Below are 13,250 nucleotides of genomic sequence, written 5' to 3'. Positions count from 1 at the left end.
TAACTATCTTGCTGTGTAGACTATACTGGCCTCAAACTTGCAGGGATTCTCCTGCCTCAGCCTCCTGAGTACTGAGATTACAGACACACATTATCACACTTAACTCTAATTTAGGCCTTTTGAACTCAATAAGGAGCAATGTTATGGGGACTACAGGCATCATAGCAAAGCATAGGAGAGGGCATCCCAGGTTATAGTAAGAAAAGGAAGATGGTGAAGGATAGAGCGACAGCTTTGTGCATGACAAGTAGATTCGTATGGCTGAAACCAGAGATCTGGGAATCTAAACTTGAACTGAGTGACTGAAGTACCATAAATAATAAGCATAATGCTCACATTTCTACTTCTATCACTGGGATAAAATACCAATGACAAAAACAACTGAGAGGAGTACGGTTCATTTTAGTGTACCATTTCTGGTTTCAGTGCATAACAGCAACAACAACAGCAGCAGCAGCAGCAGCAACAACAACAACAAAACAGAAACTTCCAACAGATAGTCACATGGCAGCCACAATCAAGAGCGGAAGGAAATGATGCGAGCATGGCCACTTGGTTGCTTGTTTGTGTTCAACTTGATCTCTCCCCTCTTACACAGTTCAGGGCCCTCTGCCTAGGGAGTGGTGCCTCCCACAGTAGACTGTATCTTCTTACATCAAGTAACCAGAGATAATTCTATACACATGTACCCTCAGACTGACCCAATTTTAGACAATTCCAATTGAGACTCTCATCTTGGGAGATTCGATATTGTGTCCTGTTGACAGTTAAAGCTAAGTATCATACCATAGTGTAAATCTGGAAGTTAATGAAAAAAAAAATAGAAACACTAGGAAAGATTATCCTTCCCCCCCATTTCAGAGTGAAAGAGTTATAATGTAAGAGGAAAGACAATTGAGATGAGGTTGTGGCCGGGGAACTGTTAGCTCTAACAGTAATCCATAGGAGACAATAGGAAGAAGGGAAAACTGAATGGAATGAAAGGAAAACGGAATCACTCCATTAGCAATTATGTCATGTTTAAGACACGGCTAGCTGAAAGAAGAGAATGTTACATTTTCAAGGGCTTGGGCCTTTGTACTGTCATTCATCTGGAAAAAGAACCCAAAAAGGAGAGCTGCTACTCAAACAGGAAAATGAATATAAAAGTTTTGGCTAAGGCAGCAGTGGGAAGACAGAAATTAGTTACTTGGTAAATGTTGAATTTGGAAATGTTTAGTTGGCAACTGGTTGCACCGACCTGGAGCTCAGGGAAAAGTCTGGCTAGAGAGTTAGCGTCAACTAACTAATCAACTAAATGCCAAATAACACCAACTGCATGACTTGGGGGAGTTTTCCAACAAAGTGATAGCTGGAGCCATGGCTGTGCCGCTAAAGCTTACTGTGTTTTCTGGTGTGCTCATTACATGCAAGAATGTATTTACACCCCTCGGAAACAGCTTCTATTGTAGAGCTTCTTACTTCCTACACGAGGAAACATCAGAGATGTTGGATAGCCTTCCCGAGGCCACACAGCCAGGAAGCAACAGGACCTGTGCAGCTCTAGTGTCTTCGCTTTTCATCCTTATGCTAGAATGCCTCTCACGATGGTTTATAGAGGAAAGAATAGTGCTGGGGCCAGAATCTTAAGGGTCACCAGCCTCCCAGGGGCAGGTAGACAGCTGGGAAGAAAAGTAAGAAGGACAGCCAGAGAAGCACTATGGAAACTGGGAGGGTGGTAGGAGTAAAAGGAGGAGTATTCCAATAAGAATGAGGGCGAGTGGGAGGCTCTCAACAGTAGTTCTGAGGAATCTATCCATGCCTACCTTGATATCTTGTAGACCAGCACTTATCTGCTGGGATGCTTAGCTTTGTCATCCTTACACATGACGTTGCCTGGAAAGAGAGTCTCAATAAGGGCTTGTCTACAATGGGTTGGCCTGTGGGCCTATCTGTGGAGAAGTGTATAAATTAAGTTAATTGATAGGGTGAGATCTAGGTCGTTGTGGGCGGTACCATCCCCTAAGCAGAGGGTCCCAAACTGTGTAAGAGCAGAGAAATCAAACAGAGCTCAAGCACACGAGCATGTGCTCATTGCTATTTGTTTGTGACTGTGGATGTGATGTGACTAGCTGTTAGAGCTTCCTGCCTTGGCTTCCCTGCGACATTGAACTATAATCCAGAATTGTAAACTAAAATAACCCAGCTTTTCTCCAAGTTTCTTTTCTTTCTCTCCTTCTCCATCTTTATTCCTCCTCTTCCTCCTCCTCCTCACCTTCCTCTTCTCCCCTTCCTCCTCCTTTTCTTCTCCTCCCCCTCCTTCTCCTTCTCTTTCTCCCCCTCTTTCATTTCTTGTTAGTTTGACTGGGTCTCTCAACACAGCCATCCTGGAACTCACTCTGTAGACCAGGCTGGCCTCGAACTCACAGAGATCCGCCTGCCTCTGCCTCCTGAGTGCTGGGATTAGAGAAGGGCACCACCACCACACCCGGCCTTTGTTAGTTTGGTTTAAATCTGTAGACACAGGAGGAAAATGGGAAAGTGTCCTCATTGCACCCGAAGTGCTATGTACCTTGTTCCCTTGTGCAGATCTAGTTCAGAAGCACGGTGCTAATTAGGTATTTCCTGCCATTCAGATCCTCCTCCCTTTTCTCTTTCATTTCCCTTACGGTGTTGCCTGTTCAGTCGCCTTTGTGTTCACGTGCATTTTATAGTGTACTTTTACACCCAGCAACGCCCAAGCATACAGCGTTCTTGGCACTGCGTCCTGCACGCTGTCTTCAGATGGAATGCAGCAGATTTTGGTAATGGTCTCATAGTCTCTGGACCCCATCTAAGTCACTTGGGTAAGTGTTCCCTGAGGACAATACGTTTGGACTCAGGCTTTCTAGCTCCTTATTAGGTTGTCAAACATTTAATGATTGCTAGCTGGGCTTTCTAATATGCCAGGGGAAAATATTAAACATTGTTATGCATTGGAAGACTTGCTGTTACCTCACTGTCCATTACACGGAGTTGTCCGTTTTGAGAAGCAATTGAGTTACAAACCAAGGCTGGCAACTGAAGAATCTGCCCTTGGGATTTGTTATTTGGGATGCAAATCTGGAATGGTGGTACATGCCTGCAGTCTTACCACAGGGGAAAGCGAGGCAGGTTTGAGGCCAGCTGGGGCTATGTAGTGAGACCCTGTCTCAAAGAAAAATTAGACTCAAATTTGAAGCCAACATTTGTTGGCTTGTCTAGAGGCCCTTTTTTCCCTTTTCTTTTTGGTGTTCCAGAGACAGGGTTTCTTTGTTTAGCCTTGGCTGCCCTGGGTTCGCTGTGTAGGCCAGGCTGGCCTGGTCCACCTGCCTCTGCCTCCCCAAGTGCTGGAATCAAAGGTGTGCGCCACCACACCTGGCCTTTCCCTCCTTTGTTTCCTTTTCTTTCTTTCTTTCTTTCTTTCTTTCTTTCTTTCTTTCTTTCTTTCTTTCTTTCTTTCTTTCTTTCTTTCTTTCTTTCAGATATATTCGTTTATTATGTATATAGTGTTTTTACCTGCCTGTTCCCCTGCCTGCCAGAAGAGGGCACCAGATCTCATTCCAGATGGTTGTGAGCCATCTTGTGGTTGCTGGGAATTGAACACAGGACCTCTGGAAGAGCAGACAGTGCTCTTAACTTCTGAGCCATCTCTCCAGTGCCCCTCCCCCGCCCCCAATTTTTTTTTTTTGAGACAAGGTAGCCTTGACTATTCTGGACTTGCTTTGTAGACCAGGCTGGCTTTAACTCACAGTGATCCACCTGCCTCTGCCTCCGGAGTGCTGGGATTAAAGGCGTGTGCCACTACCACTCGACCTTTCCCCCTCTTGTCTAATGAATTGTTATTCAGACTTTTTATTGACCCTTACTTTATGTTGCCCTGGAGACCAACCAATTCTTTTGGAGATAGTAGAAGCTTCCCAAAGTGAATATTTTAAAGGACAAAAAGCCAGTATTTTAAGCAAAGTCATTCAAATATACTTCCAGACTTCTAGAAAGTATATCCAGTTCTGCTTTTATATTCTATATTTAAATAGTGATAAATGTGTTTTCCCGTATTTTTATTTATACATATTTTATTATCTCTAGACCCAATGCAGTTTGCTACAACTAAAAGCTCACAAATTAGTGACAGATGATTTCAAAGTAAAAGAATATTTCATGTAGAACTTAAACAATTACGTTCAAAGAACCCACATTACATTTAAAAAGTGGTCTACTATGTGCTTCTTAAAAACAACAGCAATCATAAAATCCTTGGAACCAGACGAAGTCTTAGAATCATCTCATGCATAGATAATTTCAGACACCATAAACCTTAGGCTTGTGAGGAAAAACCGGGAGCATCCATTAACTGTCCTTCTGGTGCCCACTTGGGGCCTCACGTATAGGCCCTGACTCAGAACCTGCTTGTCCGCTCTATGCCTGTCCCTTTTCTCCTTCCCTCAGGCTCCAGTCCCTCTAGAATCTCCGAGTCTATGGAGCAGTAGCCGCTGGTTTCTCCCAGCAGCGAAGCAGCACTTGTCCTCCATAAGTGAGTATTCCGGACAAGCCGCCTCTCAGGGTGATCACACTGACTTACAGTCGACTCTCAACATGGTTTTATTGAAGCAATAGGAAGCTACAGACCACATACCTTTGAAACTACCTCATGGACCTCATCAGTTAAAAAGAAACACACTGTTGCACTCACTTAATTAGAAAAGAAATCTGTTAGGGAGTCTCTCAGCCCCCACTCCTCTCCTCTTAAAACTCTACAAATTTTCCCTCAAGATTTCTGCAGAACCAGGGGCTGGAGAGAGGGCTCAGCAGTTAAGAGCACTGACTGCTCTCACAGAGGTCCTGAGTTCAATTCCCAGCAACCGCAGGGTAGCTCACAACCATCTATAATGTGATCCATTTTGCACTGTATACTTAATACATAAATAAATCTTTAAAAAAAAGGATTTCTAGCTAAACCTAAAAACATCTTTACTCTTAAGCAACTAAGATTAATTGTAAAATTAAACTATCTGGTCTTCAATCCTATCAGAGACTTGAGAAGGAATAAAATTAATTACCTGAGTATACAGGGAGTGTAGGTTAGCAGCTTCCCAAATGAGAAGATGACAGAGGCAGTTTGCTGCCTGAACAGTCACCCAAAACTCTCTATAATGTTGGAACGTCATATTCAGTCCAATATATCTGACAGGCATAATGACGAAATATGATAGATATTGATCTACAATCAGAATTTCAGATGCACCAAGATATGAAAGATGTTTTCTTCAAGGCTGCCAAATACAAATAGCCAAAACACTATGAATGTAATACTTATATAATTCCAGATTGTTTCGTGGTTTTTCTTGCTGTAGGTAGATTATTGTATATATGTGTAATAATATAAATGTATATGTAAAATAGTCATAAGAGGATTGTTGTGCCATGGCTTATATAGTAAGAACTCAGAAACAACCTGTCTATTCATGATTAAACAATAATTCCTGTTTAAAAAAAAGATTTCTGCAGAACATGAGCCATTTGTGCATAGAATGGTTTTTGTAACTATGTTAAATGATGTAACCTCTGTTTCTCAAACTTAGCTTCATGCCACTGAAGCAAAACTTAATGAAAACAGACAGCCCTGAGGAGTCTGCAGTGAGGCCCCGGAGGGGAAAGCAGAGTCACCAAGTCCCTGCTGGAGCAAGATGCGGTACTGATGCTGTTACAGCTTCTGGAAGAAAAATGCTTCCAAGAGACAAGGCTCTCCTGGAATGCAACGTGGGCAGTGCAAAGCGCTGGGAACTCCCCGTTGTGCCTATAACGGGGACAGGAGAAGAATCTGTTCATTAGAACAGCAAGCACAAGCCCCCTTTTCTCTGGAAAGAGGGTAAGGTGGCCTCTGGGCTCGTTCGAGGAATTTATACCTACAGGTCACCAGCGCTACTCAAAATAGCGAGAAGTAAAGTAAGAAATGGGCATCAAGGGAGAATCGTGCCAAGGAGAAATATCTAGTTTTAGGACTCTGAAAGGAGTAGGGTGCATGGTCACATTAGTGTGGTGATACACCCTGGATAGAAGAAAAAGGACACCCAACAACAACGTTTTTCGTCTCCCAGGGGTCTCCCAGGGTGACAGACTCACAGTGGAGAGGGTGATGCCCCAGACCCCAGTGTGAAGTGCGTGCTCTGTCAGAAATCCTAGTCCCTTGACAAACCGGAGTGGTGGAGCGATCGAGTGTTCTAAGTTACTGTCCTAATCTCCCAAAGCTGTTTCACAGGTACACGCATCTGGTTGATAATGTTAATTAATAATAATGGTATGGACGCTGGTTGTAGTCACCCTGACTGCCATCACTAAGTGCAGCCAGTGCTCTACCCATTGTTGTATTTAGTATGAGCAACTTAGGTTCGTGGAGAAGTTTTCAGATGGGGGAACTGATTTCAAAGGGATTAAGGAACTTGGCCAAGTTCATACATGTCTCTTTTTGTTTTGTTTTTTGGTTTTTGTTGTTGTTGTTGTTGTTTTTTGTTTTAAGGTCATATGTTTTAAAGTCATGGAGCGCAAGCTGGAAATAAAGGCAAAGGTATGCTCTTAAACAATTTACCTCACCAAAGAGCTAAATGAATAGAGTAAGTGTGTTAGTTAGGGCTTTATTGCTGTGAAAGGACACTGTGGCCACAATAACTCTTACACAAAGAAAACATTTCATTGGGCCGGGCTTATAGTTTCAGAGGTTCAGTCCGTATCACCATATGGGAAGCACGGCAGCATTCAGGCAGACACGGTGCTGGAGGAGCTGAAAGCTCTACATCTTCCTCTGAAGGCAACAGAAGGGGACCGTGTGCCACACGAGCGTAGGAAATCTCAAAGCTTTTGAGCATATAAAATCTCAAAGCCCACCTTCACAGCGACACTCTTCTTCTGACAAGGCCACACCTACTCCAGCAAGGCCACACCTCCTAATGGTGTCACTCCCTATGGGCCAAACATTCACAGGCCTGAGTCTATGGGGAGCCATACCTATTCAAACCACCACAGTGCGAGATGGAAGAATATAAAATAATATGGGCTAGAGAGCTGGCTGAGTGGTTAAGAGCACTGGATACTCCTGTAGAGGGCCTGAGTTCAATTCCCAGCCCCCACATGGCAGTCCAGTCCTAGAAGATCAGACCCGCTATTCTGATCTTGGGGCACCAGGCAAGCACATGGCGCACACACATACATGTAAGGCAAAACACACACACAAAATAAAATAAATATATGAAAAGGCATTCTTCTTTTTAGATCTGTAGCTCCTAATTTGAATATGGGTGAATGGCACATGCTTTCTGTGAACCACAGAACCATCAGTCTCTTGCCAGCGCCTCCTCGGGCTATTTTCTGTTAATACTTGGCTTGAAATGATTTCTTAAATCAATTCAATTGCATTTTCTACAAGCCAGACATGGAAAATTGCCAGACTGTCAGCTCTTTCTAAATGACTGTAATTCGAGGAATAAAATTATAGTGCCAGGCACTTGGTATGTATTTGCTGACAGGATAGCGGTGTTATATTGTCACTAACGGACATCCGGCTGTTGGTCACTAACTCTTTCCTCAAGGTTCTATTATTGGACACCATTGTAAATTCTCAGTTTTTTTTCCCTTGTAAAATATATGATTAAAGAATGATTTTTACAGTTCTTCTGTTTCTCACTTTATGTGAGTGTGTGATATATTTAAATATTTAAAATATTTTTTTTTCTGAGACAGGGTTTCTCTATGTAGCCCTAGCTGTCCTGGACCTCACTGGGTAGAGTAGGCTGGCCTCAAACTCACAGAAATTCACCTGCCTCTGCCAAGTGCCTGGATTAAAGGTCTGCACCACAATACCTGGCTCAATATCTTTACTTTTATTTTAAAAATTTAAAGATTTAGTTATTCTCTATCTAATTTATCAGGATCTTTACATTTTTTAATTTAAAAGATTTAGTTGTTTTGCTTTTTTACCTGTATGAGTATCTTTGTTTTGTTTTGCTTTTGCCTGAATATGTATGTGTGCATCACATGTGTGTGGAGACCTCAGAGGGTAGAATAAAGTAGATTCCCTAGAGCTGGGGTTACGGTTGGCTGTGAGCCACTGTGTGGATGCTAGGACTTGAATGTGGGTCCTCTGCTAGAGCAGCAACTGCTCTTAACCACTGAGCCGTCTCTCCAGCTTTCCTTTTAGTTTACTATGGCTTTATACTTATGGAAACCAACTCCACCAAATTGTAAACAGCATCCGTGCCCAATAGAGAAGAGCAATCAGGTAGTTGGAAAACAGGTAGTTGGAGATTTCAGCAGGAGCCTGGGTAATGATGCCCGATAAGGCCAACTGCCATGCCACGACTTTGCGTTGACTGATCAGCTTACTAAAATACACTGGTGGCTCAAAAGCAATCTGGGTGTAGCCAGGGAGATCTAGCTCTAGGGAGATGTTGTACCCCACTGTGAGGAGCTGGATCAGACTGATTCTAGGGGAGGGAAGGGGACCCGTAGTAGTGGGGTTGAAGAATAGGAGACCCGATCGATCTTCCCTAAGAGCCCAAAGGCCTTGCTGTCGCTTTCTCTTATGACCCAACTAACAGTTCCACTTAGGCTGCATACCGTAGCTAAGTGCTGCAGGGTAGCAATAAAGGACTTCTCAGAGAGTTGTCATACCCAGATATCACAGGACACTTAGTGTGACACACTTTCCTTCACCAATTCTAAAGTAGCCACCCACCGTGTGTGTGTGTGTGTGGTGTGTGTGTGTGTGTGTGTGTGGTGTGTGTGTGTGTGTGTGTGTGTGTGTGTGTGTGGTGTGTGGTGTGTGTGTGTGTGTGTGTGTGTGGTGTGTGTGTGTGTGTGTGGTGTGTGTGTGTGTGGTGTGTGGTGTGTGTGTGTGTGTGTGTGTGTGTGTGTGTGTGTGTGTGTGGTGTGTGTGGTGTGTGTGTGTGTGTGGTGTGTGTGTGTGTGTGGTGTGTGTGTGTGTGTGTGTGGTGTGTGTGTGTGTGTGGTGTGTGGTGTGTGTGTGTGTGTGGTGTGTGTGTGTGTGTGTGTGTGGTGTGTGTGTGTGTGGTGTGTGTATGTGTGTGGTGTGTGGTGTGTGTGTGTGGTGTGTGTGTGTGTGTGGTGTGTGTGTGTCTGTGTGTGTGTGTGTGTGGTGTGTGTGTGTGTGTGTGTGTGTGTGTGTGTGGTGTGTGTGTGTGGTGTGTGGTGTGTGTGTGTGTGTGTGTGTGGTGTGTGTGTGTGGTGTGTGTGTGTGTGTGTGGTGTGTGTGTGTGTGTGTGTGGTGTGTGTGGTGTGTGTGTGTGTGTGGTGTGTGGTGTGTGTGTGTGTGTGTGTGTGTATGTGTGGTGTGTGTGTGTGTGTGTGTGTGTGGTGTGTGTGGTGTGTGTGTGTGTGTGTGTGTGTGTGTGTGTGTGTGTGTGTGTGTGTGATGGTGATGGTGGTAGTGGTGGTTGCTTGCAGAGGTACCAGCTCTTCCACCAACCTTGATTCCTTTGATCCTTTTATTCCATGCCGTCACTGTCCCTAGGAACTCCTTCCTGTCTCTGGGGATTTGGTCCCTGTAAATTTCCTTTGCCTGAAAAGGAAGGAAAGCCTCCGAGAGCTCTGTGCTTGGGCAGCCTGAGAAGGCATTCAGTGCTGTGGTTGGAAGCCAGGCCTTAAAGCCCCACCTCTTATCCTGCCATTACATCAAATGCTGCAGGCATTCCTATGCATACTAGTGCTTCCCAATGTCCTGACATTATTAACCCTTGCCCTACCAGGTAGATGAGAGAGATGAGAAAGAATAATTGCCACAACTCACAGTGAAGTCTCCTACCCGAGAAACCTAAGAGGACCAACAGGGGACCCAGTCAGAACATTATGTAAGTTGCCCCAATACTGTACAGGTTGTTCTACCTGATATTGGCCCATAGATTTAGTGTAATTCCAAAACATAGGTTAAACAAAGTAAAGATGAAGATGCTTAGCATAATATGAGTCTGAAATGACCTTCGAAGGCCTGGGTGCTGAAAGATTGGTACCCATCATGTGATGTCACTGGGGAAGGGGAGACCTGGGCAAAGCAAGGCCTACCCAGGAGGAAACTAGGTGTCTAGCTCCAAGCCCATGGGGGAGGGGGGGACGTTGGAACCCTTCCTCTCCTGTGTTTCCTGGCTATCAGCACTGAGCAGCGTCCACCACACACTCCTGCAGTGATGTTCACCAAGGACCAGGTTCCTAACAACCATTGGCTGAATGCAAGAACCAAATGAACTTTCCTTCTTCGTGATGACTTATTTTAGATATTCGTTACCAGCATGAATGGCTGCCTAAGGCAATGCAGTTTACATCCAAAAGTGGGCTTCATGTAGAATTGGTTTATAAGTAAGTTGGTCAATGTATTTTCACATTTATATATTGAATGGGTTGAAATTGTTCACTTTCCATGGCTTCTTGAATGTAGCAATTAGGAAAACATAAACAGGTTATTTAATAGATCTGACCAGAACCAAGAATAAGCAAAGTAATCATAACTATTTTATGGAAGAAGAGAATTTTAACTATAGGGTCATTTAGTCCTATTTCCATTTAATGTTCTTTGAAATATGAGCAGACTGGTGGTCTGCCAAGACCGTTTCTTTTACATTGCAAATGGAAATTGATGTATATTAAATTAGCTGCAAAATTGCTCTCTGAATAATAAAACATTCAATACTATATGTTCTTTACTCCTGGTATTGAATTAAATAAATGTTACATTATAGCCCAAACAAAAGTATTTGTACATTGAAGCCAGGTGTGGTGGCGCACGCCTTTAATCCTAGCGCTTGGGAGGCAGAGGCAGGTGGATCACTGTGAGTTCAAGGCCAGCCTGGTCTACAAAAGCGAGTCCAGGACAGCCAACGCTACACAGAGAAACCCTGTCTCGAAAAAACAAAACAAAACAAAAAAGCATTTGTACATTGAAATTATAAATTCAACAAGACAAAGATTATGTCTGTCAGCACATATGAGTGAGAGAAGGCGTAAGGAGACAAGAAAAAGTTCGCAATGGAAACACTTTCCTCGGTACGTCACCTTCAAGGCAGGGAGGGTATTACTTTCAGTACAACTCAATTAAAACCCAACTTGCTGCTCAGTAAGGTTGTGAGTGTGTATTAGAGAGTCCCTAAAGATCCAAAGGACATTAATAAAAATGTTTTGTTGTTTTGTTTGCTTGTTTGCTTTCCTAAGACAGGGTTACATGTAGCCCAGGTCGGGCTAGGGTTCTCATAGTATCTGTGGATGGTCTTGAACCTCTGACCTTCTTGTCACTGAGTCCTGACTCTATAAAGCACCAATCCTGGATTAAGCAGCAGCAGCAACAACAACAACCAACAACAAAAACCCAAACCCAAACCAATCACCTTTCCATAATACTTTATGTTAAACACCTGGCTTGTTTTTGCCTTTCACAGTTCTAGGGAGGGCTCCTTTTTAGGGGATGTGGGTACAGTTTAGCAAAACTTTGCCTTGAGTTGTGCTCAGCTTACAGAATGTTCACTATATGGCCTCATGGTGATGTGTTGTGGCCTAATAGGATCCAAGTATAAACATCGTAGTATCAGAAAGCTTAAAGAACGTTAAATGGTTTAATTTTGTGTCTGGGAGCAAATAGTAGATATTATAAAATATCATTTCCCGAGGCCAGGTGCCAGTGAGAGGGAGGGCTTAAGAATGCTATACTGGTTCAGCGTATTTCCCTCTCTCCATGGAAATCAAGACTTCTAAGTGTCAAAAAAATCTAAAAGCATTTCTGCCACTGCAGGCAAGCTCTCACCACCACCACCCCCGCCTCATCTAAAAGTTTCTGACTAATTCTCCATTGAAAATATGCCTTGTTCTGAGAAGAGAACTAGTTTTCCAAGTGGTCTGGAATGTGCGGAAGGTTTGGTTTGGAGTGAGGATGTTAAGAGAGAATTTCTGACTTTCTAACTCTCGCTGAAGCTGACTAGATTATGACATTTGTAAAGAGCACTGAACCCATTTTAACATACACAATGATAAGGGGAGATCTTCCCCTGTCTTATTTTATATGATCACTTTCCCCTGCCCTGAGGAAGAGGAGGACAAGTGTCCAGTTTTTTCCAACATTGTACAATATCTTTCCCTCTTTCTCACCCCTCCCCCATCTCCCTTGTTTCCACAATACTTTATTAGAGCTGTGCTATGCATCCTATACCACATGTAGCTAATTCTCAAATAGGAAGAAGTTATGTTTTTAAAAAAGCTATATTCAGCTTTATTTTGAGGTAACCACCTATCAAGAGTGCAAATCAAGATAAGAGAAAAAAAATGAAAGGAGCCCATCCAAAAAAGCTCTCTGGCAAGCAGGAGGGGAAGATGTGATGTCAGAGAAGGAAATGCTCTCCAGGTCCTGAAAGCCGCTTTTCTCAAGGGCCTGAGCACGGAAAGTATGCAGATTCAACAGCAAGCGCTTCTGGGCCAGGTCGCCAGACATTTCTTAAGAAGCTCCACTGCCCTCTCAGGTGAGACAGTTGGTGTGCAGTGTCGGTCAAGGAGGCAGGAAGGCACCATAGCCACCAGCTACAAAAGGAGCCTTGGCCAAGGCTGCCAGGTGGTCCATGCAGGAAAGCTCTGGCCCTTCGTGCTCATCACAGCCAGCCAGGAGAAAGTTCACGTGATACGGGGTCAGTGTCTGCAGCCTCTCCAACACCTAGAAGTAAAATTCCCTCCTCCGCCGCTCATCTTAAACATCTTGTCATGATCTTCTTTCATCTGTACGATATTGCTTGCAGCAATATGGTTTGAAGCGATGAGGACATGGGGCGGGGGGGGGGGGGGGGCGGCGCTCGCGGGGGTGGGGTGGGGTGGGGCTGGTGGTGGCTGAATTTTGATGAAGTACTCCATGGTAGTGGCAAGCGAGAGGCTGCAGGGTCCACAGAGAGAAGGTTTTACTGGGTACACAGCCTGACCAGTGAGCGAAATGAGAAATTCTTTTTAAAAAATACTTTATTTATTATAATCTATTCACATTACATCCCCATTGTTATCCCCTTGCTCTTATCTTCCCGTTCCCACCCTCCCTCCCTCTCTTGCCCTATTCCCCTCCTCTAGACCTCTGAGGGGGGATAAAACTGGGGGAGGGGGAGGGCAGAGGAGACTAGTCTTCCATTCTCTGGCCACAGGCCTATCAGGTCTCATCAGGGTACCCTGGATTCCCTTCCTCAGTGTGCCTGCAAGGCAGCCCCGCCAAGAAAGAGGCAGTGATCAAA

This window comes from Acomys minous (assembly GCF_964271855.1).
Source record: "Acomys minous genome assembly, chromosome: 15".
NCBI classification, from domain to species: Eukaryota; Metazoa; Chordata; class Mammalia; order Rodentia; family Muridae; genus Acomys; species Acomys minous.
This window is presented reverse-complemented; position numbering follows the sequence as displayed.